The 10,155-nt window shown below is 36.9% G+C and overlaps 1 long non-coding RNA gene across 1 annotated transcript; it reads right to left on the reverse strand.

Annotated features, from left to right (window-relative positions):
• Positions 1-4,867: 4,867 nt before the first annotated feature.
• Positions 4,868-9,924, reverse strand: LOC133550607 (uncharacterized). The gene is made up of 2 exons (XR_009806339.1): positions 9,850-9,924; positions 4,868-5,468 (listed from the first exon to the last, which is right to left on the reverse strand). It is a non-coding gene; the product is annotated as an uncharacterized LOC133550607 (long non-coding RNA).
• Positions 9,925-10,155: the final 231 nt, after the last annotated feature.

Here is a 10,155-nt window from a genome sequence, read left to right on the forward strand (position 1 = left end):
TATTGTCAACACAAATAAAGAGCCTAAATGGATTTCTCTGCTTCTGTAACCTTATTGGAACATTTTGAATTTTTACTAGGAAAAAGGGAAAACAATAAAATATGTTTTGAAAAGAACCAGGATTAAGTAATAAAAGGTCTTAAATAATACAACAATAATTTAATTAATAAGTAACATAAACTATCAGAAGTCAACTAAGTGAAGGCACAAAGAGGATTTATGAATAAAATATTAATAAACTTATAAAAAGGACTTACCAGGCGTCACGCTGTGCATTTGCACGACCAGAAGAAAGAATAAAAACAAGTTCATGATGTCAGCGCGAAACAAAAAGATGTTTGCCACTTTTAATCCCGCAGAGAAAGACAAAAGTGACGAACACTCGCTTGACTCGCAAACAGGAAAAATGAACCAGGAACTGTCGAGGCTCTTTTTATAATACTCCACCCGAGCCAATGAGGAGTCAGCATTCTGTGACGTCACAGTGAGGAGAGAAAACGAAACGCTATTCTGCACAGAAAAGTGGCAGCAGTCAACTGACAAGAAGTCTTCTACTGGACTCACTAGAGAGCGCCCCTTGTGGCCACGTCAGGTAAATGCTTGTGTGGCTTTTCTGGGAAATCACGTGACTTGACAACAAAAAGGTGTGTCAAGTTGGCCGCCAAACTTGGAAAGAAAAGAAAGAAAGAGGAATGAAGGTGAGATTGAGAGTTAAAAGTAATGACAGGGCTGGAACATCCGATCAGTGATCGTATTGTAGTCCTCTCAAGAAAGCATCAATACAAATAATGATTGATAGACATAAAGTCGCTACACCGCAGGACATCCTCACTTCTTTTTATTTCACGTCTTAACTTTCACCTCCGTTATGTCTCCCAAGCGTGAGGCGTCCCTGCTGGGGTAACGGGACACGCATCTGCCTCGCATGGGTTCGATTCCCGGCCAGGGTTGCATCAGGAAGTTTCATCCTGAGTAAAAAAGTCAGCAGAAAGCCTTCATGAGATGGACTCGCTGTGGCCAAAGTGCTGAACGTGGGGGAAAAGTGTGAGGCAGACGCTTCTGCTGGCAGAATATCAAAGAAAGTGAAAGTAAAAGTAGACACGGTAAAGCCAAACATTGAACTCGATGGTGATTATTTTTATTTTTATTTTTATTTTGTCGTACCTGTCAAAGGTGAACACACTTATCCACGTAGGTGAGTAGTAATGAGTTACATTTACTTAGATAAGAAACACAACTTTTACTTTGCTATATAACATTTTATTACCATGGTTACATTCATTTATATCAGGGGTCAGCAACCTTTTTGAAACCAAGAGCTACTTCTTGGGTACTGATTAATGCGAAGGGCTACCAGTTTGATACACACTTAAATAAATTGCCAGAAATAACCAATTTGCTCAAACTACCTTTAATAAATAAATCTATATGTATAAAAAAAATGGGTATTTCTGTCTGTCATTCAGTGATACATTTTTTTTCCTTTTACGGAAGGTTTTTTGTAGAGAATAAATGATGAAAAAAACACCTAATTGAACGGTTTAAAAGAGGAGAAAACAGGAAAAAAAAGGAAAATTAAATTTTGAAACATAGTTTATCTTCAATTTCGACTCTTTAAAATTCAAAATTCAACCGAAAAAAAGAAGAGAAAAACTAGCTAATTCGAATCTTTTTGAAAAAATTAAAAAAAAAGAATTTATGGAACATCATTAGTATTTTTTCCTGATTAAGACTAATTTTAGAATTTTGATGACATGTTTTAAATAGGTTAAAATCCAATCTGCACTTTGTTAGAATATATAACGAGTTGGACCAAGCTATATTTCTAACAAAGACAAATCATCCTTTCTTCTAGATTTTCCAGAAGAAGAATTTTAAAAGAAAATTCAAAAGACTTTGAAATAAGATTTAAATTTGATTCTAAAGGTTTTTCTAGATTTGCCACAATAATTTTTTGGAATTTTAATCATAATTGAAGAAATATTTCACAAACAATTTTTGTCGAAAAAACAGAAGCTAAAATGAAGAATTAAATTGTATTCATTATTATTTACAATAAAAAAATACATTTACTTGAACATTGATTTAAATTGTCAGGAAGAGGAAGGAATTTAAAAGGTAAAAATGTTTATGTTTTTGAAAATCTTAAAATCATTTTTAAGGTTGTAATTTTTCTCTAAAATTGTCTTTCTGAAAGTTATAAGAAGCAAAGTAAAAAAATAAAATAATTTATTTAGACAAGTGAAGACCAAGTCTTTAAAATATTTTCTTGGCACCTGGCCACACCTGGTGTCAATCAGCCCGATCCTTTTTCTACCTGCTTTTGTCCTCCAGTCAGGGCTGGATTATTGTCTTGTCGATGTCACTTCCGTATTGTCGCTCCTGTCATGTCGTGTCATTGCAGCGTAGCGGTAAGCTATCTTTCGGTATCTGTTTGTATCTTACTGTCTTTTGTTCCCTGCTTCCGTTTTGTTTTCATTCTACAAGTAACGACTTCTGTTTTCCTGTTCGCTACCCGCTAGCTTCCACGCTAGGCCCCTTTTTGTTTGTTGCTAGCTTCCATGCTAAAGCTCCTTTTGTTTGTTATCCGCCTTGTGCGCGTCCTTTGTTAGTAGCCTTTTGTTTGTTCTTATTCTATTATTTTAATCAAAACATGTTTACCTGCAAAAAGCCTGTCTCCTTCTCTGCATCTTGGGGTTCGTCACCAACTTACTTTGACAGTATTTTACTTCTTTATCTCTTTTTTTCAACCAAAATCCCTCTGTTCTGATTAAGGGGTACTTGAATTAAAAAAATGTTCACAGTTGGTACATCACTGAAAAAAAAGGTTGAGAACCACTGCTCTACAGCTCCACATGTATAACAGCCGTCAACCTACATGTTACATTTTTGTTTCAAAAAATAATTTGTAGAGTATATTCTGTTAATTTTCAATTATATTCCTTTCATTTTGGTGGAGCTGGACAGTTACTAACGCTGGCTACTTTATTAGCATGCACCCTTCTCTTCATCTACTGTGTTTACATTCCAACATAGCTAAACTCCATCAAATGACCACAGTCGCCCCCTAGCGTACAAGAGGCACACTGCGTATGGCCAACCGTCACATTAGAGCAGGGGTGTCCAAACTTTTTCAAATGAGGGCCGCAGACTGAAAAATCATAGCAAGCGGGGCCATTTTGACATTTTTTTTATTTTAAAAACCAATACATGTATAACCAATATACATTTAGGCCTCCACTCTGGTTTGATCCCGGGGACCCCAAAGGGTTTTGGTCCAAAAAATATAAAAAATGTGTCATTATTCAGTATTATTTTTGTTTTATTATTATTCAAGTTTTAAATCTCCAGATCAACATTAGGTCCATCTGTCAATATAATGATTTTAAAGATTTAAGTTGTATGCTCTTTTTGTCAAAGAAAACCCTGTTTTTAATGGAAAAAAAAAACACAAAATATGCAATATTATCACCCAATATTTTTTCAAGTGGAATATTTGAGATTATATAATAATTGGAGCATTAAAAAGGTCAATAACTCATAAAACCATTGATTTTAATTCATTTATATTTTTTGAGCAATGACACTTAAAAACAAATCACACTAAAATTATTGGGGATTTAAAAGGGTCCTACTCATTAAAGTGTTAAAAAATAAATTATACATTTTTTTACTGTTTACTTTTAACACAGTAATCTCGAGATCAACTTCAGATCTGTCCGTCAATTATAAGTTTTATTGTTGATATTTTTTGTTTGTTCATTTTAGACCCTTCTTTAAAAAAAAAAAAAAAACAGCTCAGTTTTTTATATGGCAAACACAAAATATGCAACATCTTCCCTAAAAAATATCTCAAAGTGGAAAATGTAATTGGAGCCTTGAATAGATCAATATTTCATAATGACATTGATTTTGATTCATTGTTTTTTTTTTAAAGAAAGAAACAGCCTGCGTGGCAGCTTTGTGTTATTAGAGTAAACATTGCAACATTTTCTTGCTACATTTCACCCGTTTGCTCCTAATTTTTGCGCTTAAAATTTTTTCAATCGTATTTTTAAAAAATGGCCCCCGGGCCGCACTTTGGACACACCTGCAATAGAGCTAGAACGTGGAAAATAACTTCACATGTGGCTGTGAAAATAGAAAAACATGGGAAATGAGACTCAGTAATTGCATGGAAACTTAACTGACAGTAAAAAGTAACACAATAGTAGTTTTTTTTCACATAATACTTAAATATACTCAAGTATTTTTTTTTGAAGGACTAGTTTTGACTTTTACTTGAGTCATATTATTCAAAATAAATGGTACTTTTACTTCAGTACAATTTTTGGCTCCTCTACCCACCTCTGCCCTTACAAAGCATACATTCAACTTTGACCTCCTGTTTGTCCCGTTGTCGTCACCGTACGGACAACTGGGTTTCAGAGTTGGTCCCAAACAAGATGTGCTATTTGGATTTACACTGTATGAAAAAAAAAAATGAAAAGGAATTTTACCTTTGCAACCTCCTCATACTATTAGCTAAGTTTTATATTCATAAATGTAAGTTTCTTAATAACCAACCTGTTTTTTGTGCCTTTAAAAAAGAATTAGAACCCTACTGTAGTGGCAATCTTCACCTTCAAATGTTCAATTTTATTGTCACTACTCAACAGGTTTGAGGGAGTGATCCTAGGCAGCAGCAAACATTGCAATGAAGTGAGGTCCAGTCAGAAGTCCAGTTAATGCATGTTTATTAATGAACTTGCAGGGTGAATGAAACATACCATGGATTATTGTAGTGACATTGTGCCAGAGGTGTGGACTCGAGTCACATGACTTGTGTTAAACCTTGGCGAGAATGAGGACTCAGGTGCAGAAGGGGGACAATTGACACAGGCTTTATTGAAGTTTTCTTTGAAATCTCTTTGAACAGAGTGATTAAAGCAAAGCGGCTATGGAATCTATGATAAAGACATAGGCAAAACGCAATAAACAGAAAATCACTCCATAGGGAGGAAAAAGGCAATAGCAAAATTACACACAAATCTTCTAACAAAAGAACAACAATCTATGATTAGCTAAAAAAAAGGTAAATCACTCACGCAGAGGAGAAAATAACTTAACAGAAAGTGCGCTATAAAAAGCTGAGAAAACTACAAACTAAAGCGCTCCAAGAGGAGGGGGAAAAAAGAAGGCAAAGCACTGAAATTAGACACAAAATTCTTGACCAAAAACTTTAACAAACAAAATAAGTCTTTCTCAGAGGAAACAAAGAAATCAATAAATAAGGCAAGGCAATACTTAGCAAAACTTGGTTCAAGGCCGTGGACAAGGCTGGAGGCACGTAGCGAGACGATATACTCTGGCACAAGACAAGAGGAAGACCAGACATTTATACACATGAGCGAGGGTGACACAGGTGGGCACAATCAGGCAATCAGGAGAGACATCAGACCAGTGAAACAGGAGGAAGAGCAAGTGACCTGAAACGAAAGGGAGAGTTAACCTTTCAAAATAAAACAGGAAATGACAAGACAACATGAAACCAAACAAAACCCAGACAATACTTCACCCAGGTGTGACAACTTGGACTCGAGTCATGAATTTGATGACTTTAGACTCGACTTGACAAAATGTAAAGAGACTTGCAACTCGACTTAGACTTTAACATCAATGACTTGTGACTTAACTTGGACTTGAGCCTTTTGACTTGACATGACTTGCTACTTTCCCCGAAACCCAAAGATTAAAAAGTTTTTCAGGAGCGCTCCGTATCTTTCATTTTGTACTTGTGTCTGTCTGCGTGTTGTTCCCATCAGCTTGTATGCTCTCAGTACAACAGCCAATCAAATTAGTACTGTTGTTTTGGTCCCACAGCACTCATCCAATCAAATTGCAGGAAAACCAAGGAAGAATAATTCTCAAACAACACGCCGTTGAAAAAAAATATGCCAACGTTGGTTTCGTTCGGGTGTAAAAACTACGACTTGGTCAACAAAAAACGAATTGCCGTATGCAAAACATGCAGTTCGAATATGTAGACGCAACAACTTCCAATTTCGTTCGACATTTGAAGATGCACAAAGAAGGGTAAGTTTGGATTGTAAGCTAAAGTTTATTGGCTTAGTAATGTGACTTTTATTTGCTGTGTAGTTAAATGAGTGAGGCTGTAAACTCACTGCTAACGTTGGAACCCAGGGGTGTCGCCAGACATATTTCACTGGGGCACGTGCCCCAGTAGAAATTTCACCAATAAAAAAAAAACGCTTCACAGTTTTAAGTCTACATAACATAGACAACAGCGCACGTACTACTTAGTATGGTAATTGATTGCTACTGTATTCACTCCAATGAGCACATGGCTAATTAATATGGTAATTTATTCACGTGTGGATCGAGACTTCAGTTGAGAGAGAGAGAGGATGAGAATCACTGTGAGGTAGGTGACGTTAGCCAACAACAATTTGTTAATTACATTATTTTTATTTTTATTTGACTCAAACTGTAACTCCTAGATGGATTTAAGAAAGTTATTGGCCCGCAGCAGGGAAGAAGCAGCAAGGAATGAGAGATGTAAGTGAAGTCCTAGCTAGCTAGGCAACATCATTGTCTTAAGTTGATGCTAAGTTAGCTAACGTTATTCCTTGTATCAAGACAAACATATTCATTTGCTGTACGAGCTGTCGGGGCAATTTCCAATCAACATGAAACATCATGTTGGTTATTGTCTGCTGCTTCTGCATCAATGATGATTTGGAGTCAGCATGTGTGAGTTGAGTGCTTCTCAAATGGTTTATCTTCAGGAAGAAAAACATTTTTCCATATCAAGTTATCAGCCAAATTTTTAAATCATTCAAGTTTATTTCACAGAAAAATAGCATAGTAGACTTGTCTTGTTAATCGGTGCGACTTTGACTAAAATAATCTTGTTTTGTCACCAGAAAAATGGCTACAGCTAAAGCATCTGGTTTTGTTTCCAGAAAAAATAGTAACATTTCTGTATTTGTTTTCAGAAAGATGGCTGAAAATATCGGGTTTTGTTGCCCCATTTAGATTTTTTTCAAATATATTTCCATGTCTGTCCTGAGTCCTCCTCCAACTTGTTAGTCGGTTTGCCTTTTGCTAAAATACTCACTAATAGTCACTAGAAAAAAGGCTAAAATAATCTGGTTTTGTTGCCACAATTTGATTTTTTTCTCCCTAAACTTTTTTTTTTAATGCACACATCTGACTGAAAATGACACACAATCCACTTTTATGTCGCGACCCAGCAGTTGGGAACCACTGGTCAACTGTATAACAGTTACTGTAATATTTCCATGTCTGTCCAGAGTGATTGACCACTTTGCAAAAATGAAAAGGAGACGTTACAGTTTACTTCTCAGAAAATGATTCCCTGAACAGACACACAACAGTTGTTCATTTATTCTACTACTGTGGCTTTATTGTTTTGTGTATATTTTATAGTTGTGTGTATCTGAAATAGGATTAGCCACATTGCCATAAATAAATGGGTTGTACTTGTATAGCGCTTTTCTACCTTCAAGGTACTCAAAGCGCTTTGACACTACTTCCACATTTACCCATTCACACACACATTCACACACTGATGGAGGGAGCTGCCATGCAAGGCGCCAAGGAGGAGCCATCAGGAGCAAGGGTGAAGTGTCTTGCTCAGGACACAACGGACGTGACGAGGTTGGTACTAGGTGGGATTTGAACCAGGGACACTCGGGTTGCGCACGGCCACTCTCCCATTGCGCCACGCCGTCCCGTAAATGGAAATTAAATAATATAAAAGAACCCAGAGATGTAGGGGTGCTTTATTTTTTGTTTTACTTTTGTAGATGTTAAATTTGCAGATGATTACTGCAATAAATATTTCAAAAAGATTCATTGCTCTTCCTTTTTGCTTTTACCAGTAGCAGTTTAGAAGTCTGGAGTAAAAAAGTGCACAAGTAGGTCAAATGCATGAGTTAATTTCAGGTGGTTCATCAAAGATCCATACAACATCATCTGATATGATTTCATAGTTTAAAGCACTATTTATGTATTTTTTATGATAAATAAGTGCTAAAAATGTTTTTGCTTGCGCGCTTTGCACGCTCACATGGATTATTTGTGCCCCAGGTGTGCCCCAGTACAGTATTAAGCAGAGGTGTGGACTCGAGTCACATGACTTGGACTCGAGTCATGAATTTGATGACTTTAGACTCGACTTGACAAAATGTAAAAAGACTTGCAACTCGACTTAGACTTTAACATCAATGACTTGTGACTTGACTTGGACTTGAGCCTTTTGACTTGACATGACTTGCTACTTTCCCCAAAACCCAACAATTAAAAAGTTATTCAGGAGCGCTCCGTATCTTCCATTGTGTACGCGTGTTTGTCAACATGTGTGCGATGACAGCCTGTGCGCTACCTGTCAGTACAACAGCCAATCAAATTACATCCATATTGTTTTCGTCACACAGCATTCATCCAATCAAATTGCAGGAAATCCAACGAAGAAGAGCTTTCAAACAACAGAAGAATAAGTGAATAAAATTATGCCATAAAGTGTTTCGTTCGGGTATTAAAAGTACGACTTGGTCAACAAAACAGGAATCGCCGTATGCAAAACATGCGGTTGGAAGATTACAGACGGAGACGCAACAACTTCCAACTTCGTTCGACATTTGAAGTTGCACAAAGAAGGGTAAGTTTTGAATGTAAGCTAACGTTTATTGGCTGAGTAACGTAACTTTTATTCGTTGTGTAGTTAAATGAGTGAGGCTGTAAACTCACTGCTAACGTTAGAAGCATAGACATCTTATAAGTAGACACAGCATCGAGCGCTACTGCCTATTGCCGCTGACGTGACGCGCGGCCGCCATCTTGGAGTGGTGATCCGCTCCACTCAGGGCAATTCCTTTGGCAGGAGCAATGAATTGTCAGCACATTTAATTCATATTAACTCACTTCAAGATGGCGGCCAAATTGCTTGCGTCACAGCAGCCAATTCTGCGTCTACTTATAAGATGTCTATGGTTATAACGTCATTGCAAACACGGCAATCTGTTGCGTCCACTGCAGATGTTACCTTATTCATACTTATTGTCAAGTGATTTTTTTTAAGCAGGGTTGCATGAGGTACCTACACATAACGTTACGTTAATGAATGTATCACACACAGTAACGTAATATTAGACGGCGGTCAGCAGCACCGCGTATTTTAGCCACCTACAAAAAGACAAACATAGTCAAATAAAGGTCAGTTAAAATGTATACTATATTAAGAATATGTGTACATATTGCATAGGGCCCTGACATCTAACAAGTACAGCACTGTTCATTGTTATGTTCATGTATTTGTGGTTTTTCATGTGTACACAGACATAAACACATACAGTATGAGATGAGATCAATGAGATAAGGTGACAACATGACATAAACTGCTGATGAACTAGTTACAATGCAATATTCCATGGAAATACAATGTTAACACTTTTGTGCAAATAAGTACAGTTGCACTTGTTTTTTCAGATGTGTTTGTACTGTAAAGGAATGAGTTAAATGTTTAGAATAACTGGTTAATAGTGCTATTATGAAGTGCAATGTCAGCACTGTTTTTTTTAATAATAAATACATACAGCGTTTTAAAAGCATACACAATCTGTGTACATATATTAGTCTGTGGTTAAAAAGACTTGAAATGACTCGAAACCCAAAATGCAGGACTTGGGACTTGACTTGAGACTTTCCAGTATTGACTTTGGACTTGACTCGGACTTGCCTGTCTTGACTCGGGACTTGACTCGAGACTTGAGGGCAAAGACTTGAGACTTACTTGTGACTTGCAAAAAAATGACTCGGTCCCACCTCTGGTAACGGGACACGCATCTGCCTCGCATGGGTTCGATTCCCGGCCAGGGTTGCATCAGGAAGTTTCATCCTGAGTAAAAAAGTCAGCAGAAAGCCTTCATGAGATGGACTCGCTGTGGCCAAAGTGCTGAACGTGGGGGAAAAGTGTGAGGCAGACGCTTCTGCTGGCAGAATATCAAAGAAAGTGAAAGTAAAAGTAGACACGGTAAAGCCAAACATTGAACTCGATGGTGATCATTTTTATTTTTATTTTGTCGTACCTGTCAAAGGTGAACACACTTATCCACGTAGGTGAGTAGTAAC

The sequence above is a fragment of the Nerophis ophidion genome, linkage group LG04, assembly GCF_033978795.1.
Source record: "Nerophis ophidion isolate RoL-2023_Sa linkage group LG04, RoL_Noph_v1.0, whole genome shotgun sequence".
NCBI classification, from domain to species: domain Eukaryota; kingdom Metazoa; phylum Chordata; class Actinopteri; order Syngnathiformes; family Syngnathidae; genus Nerophis; species Nerophis ophidion.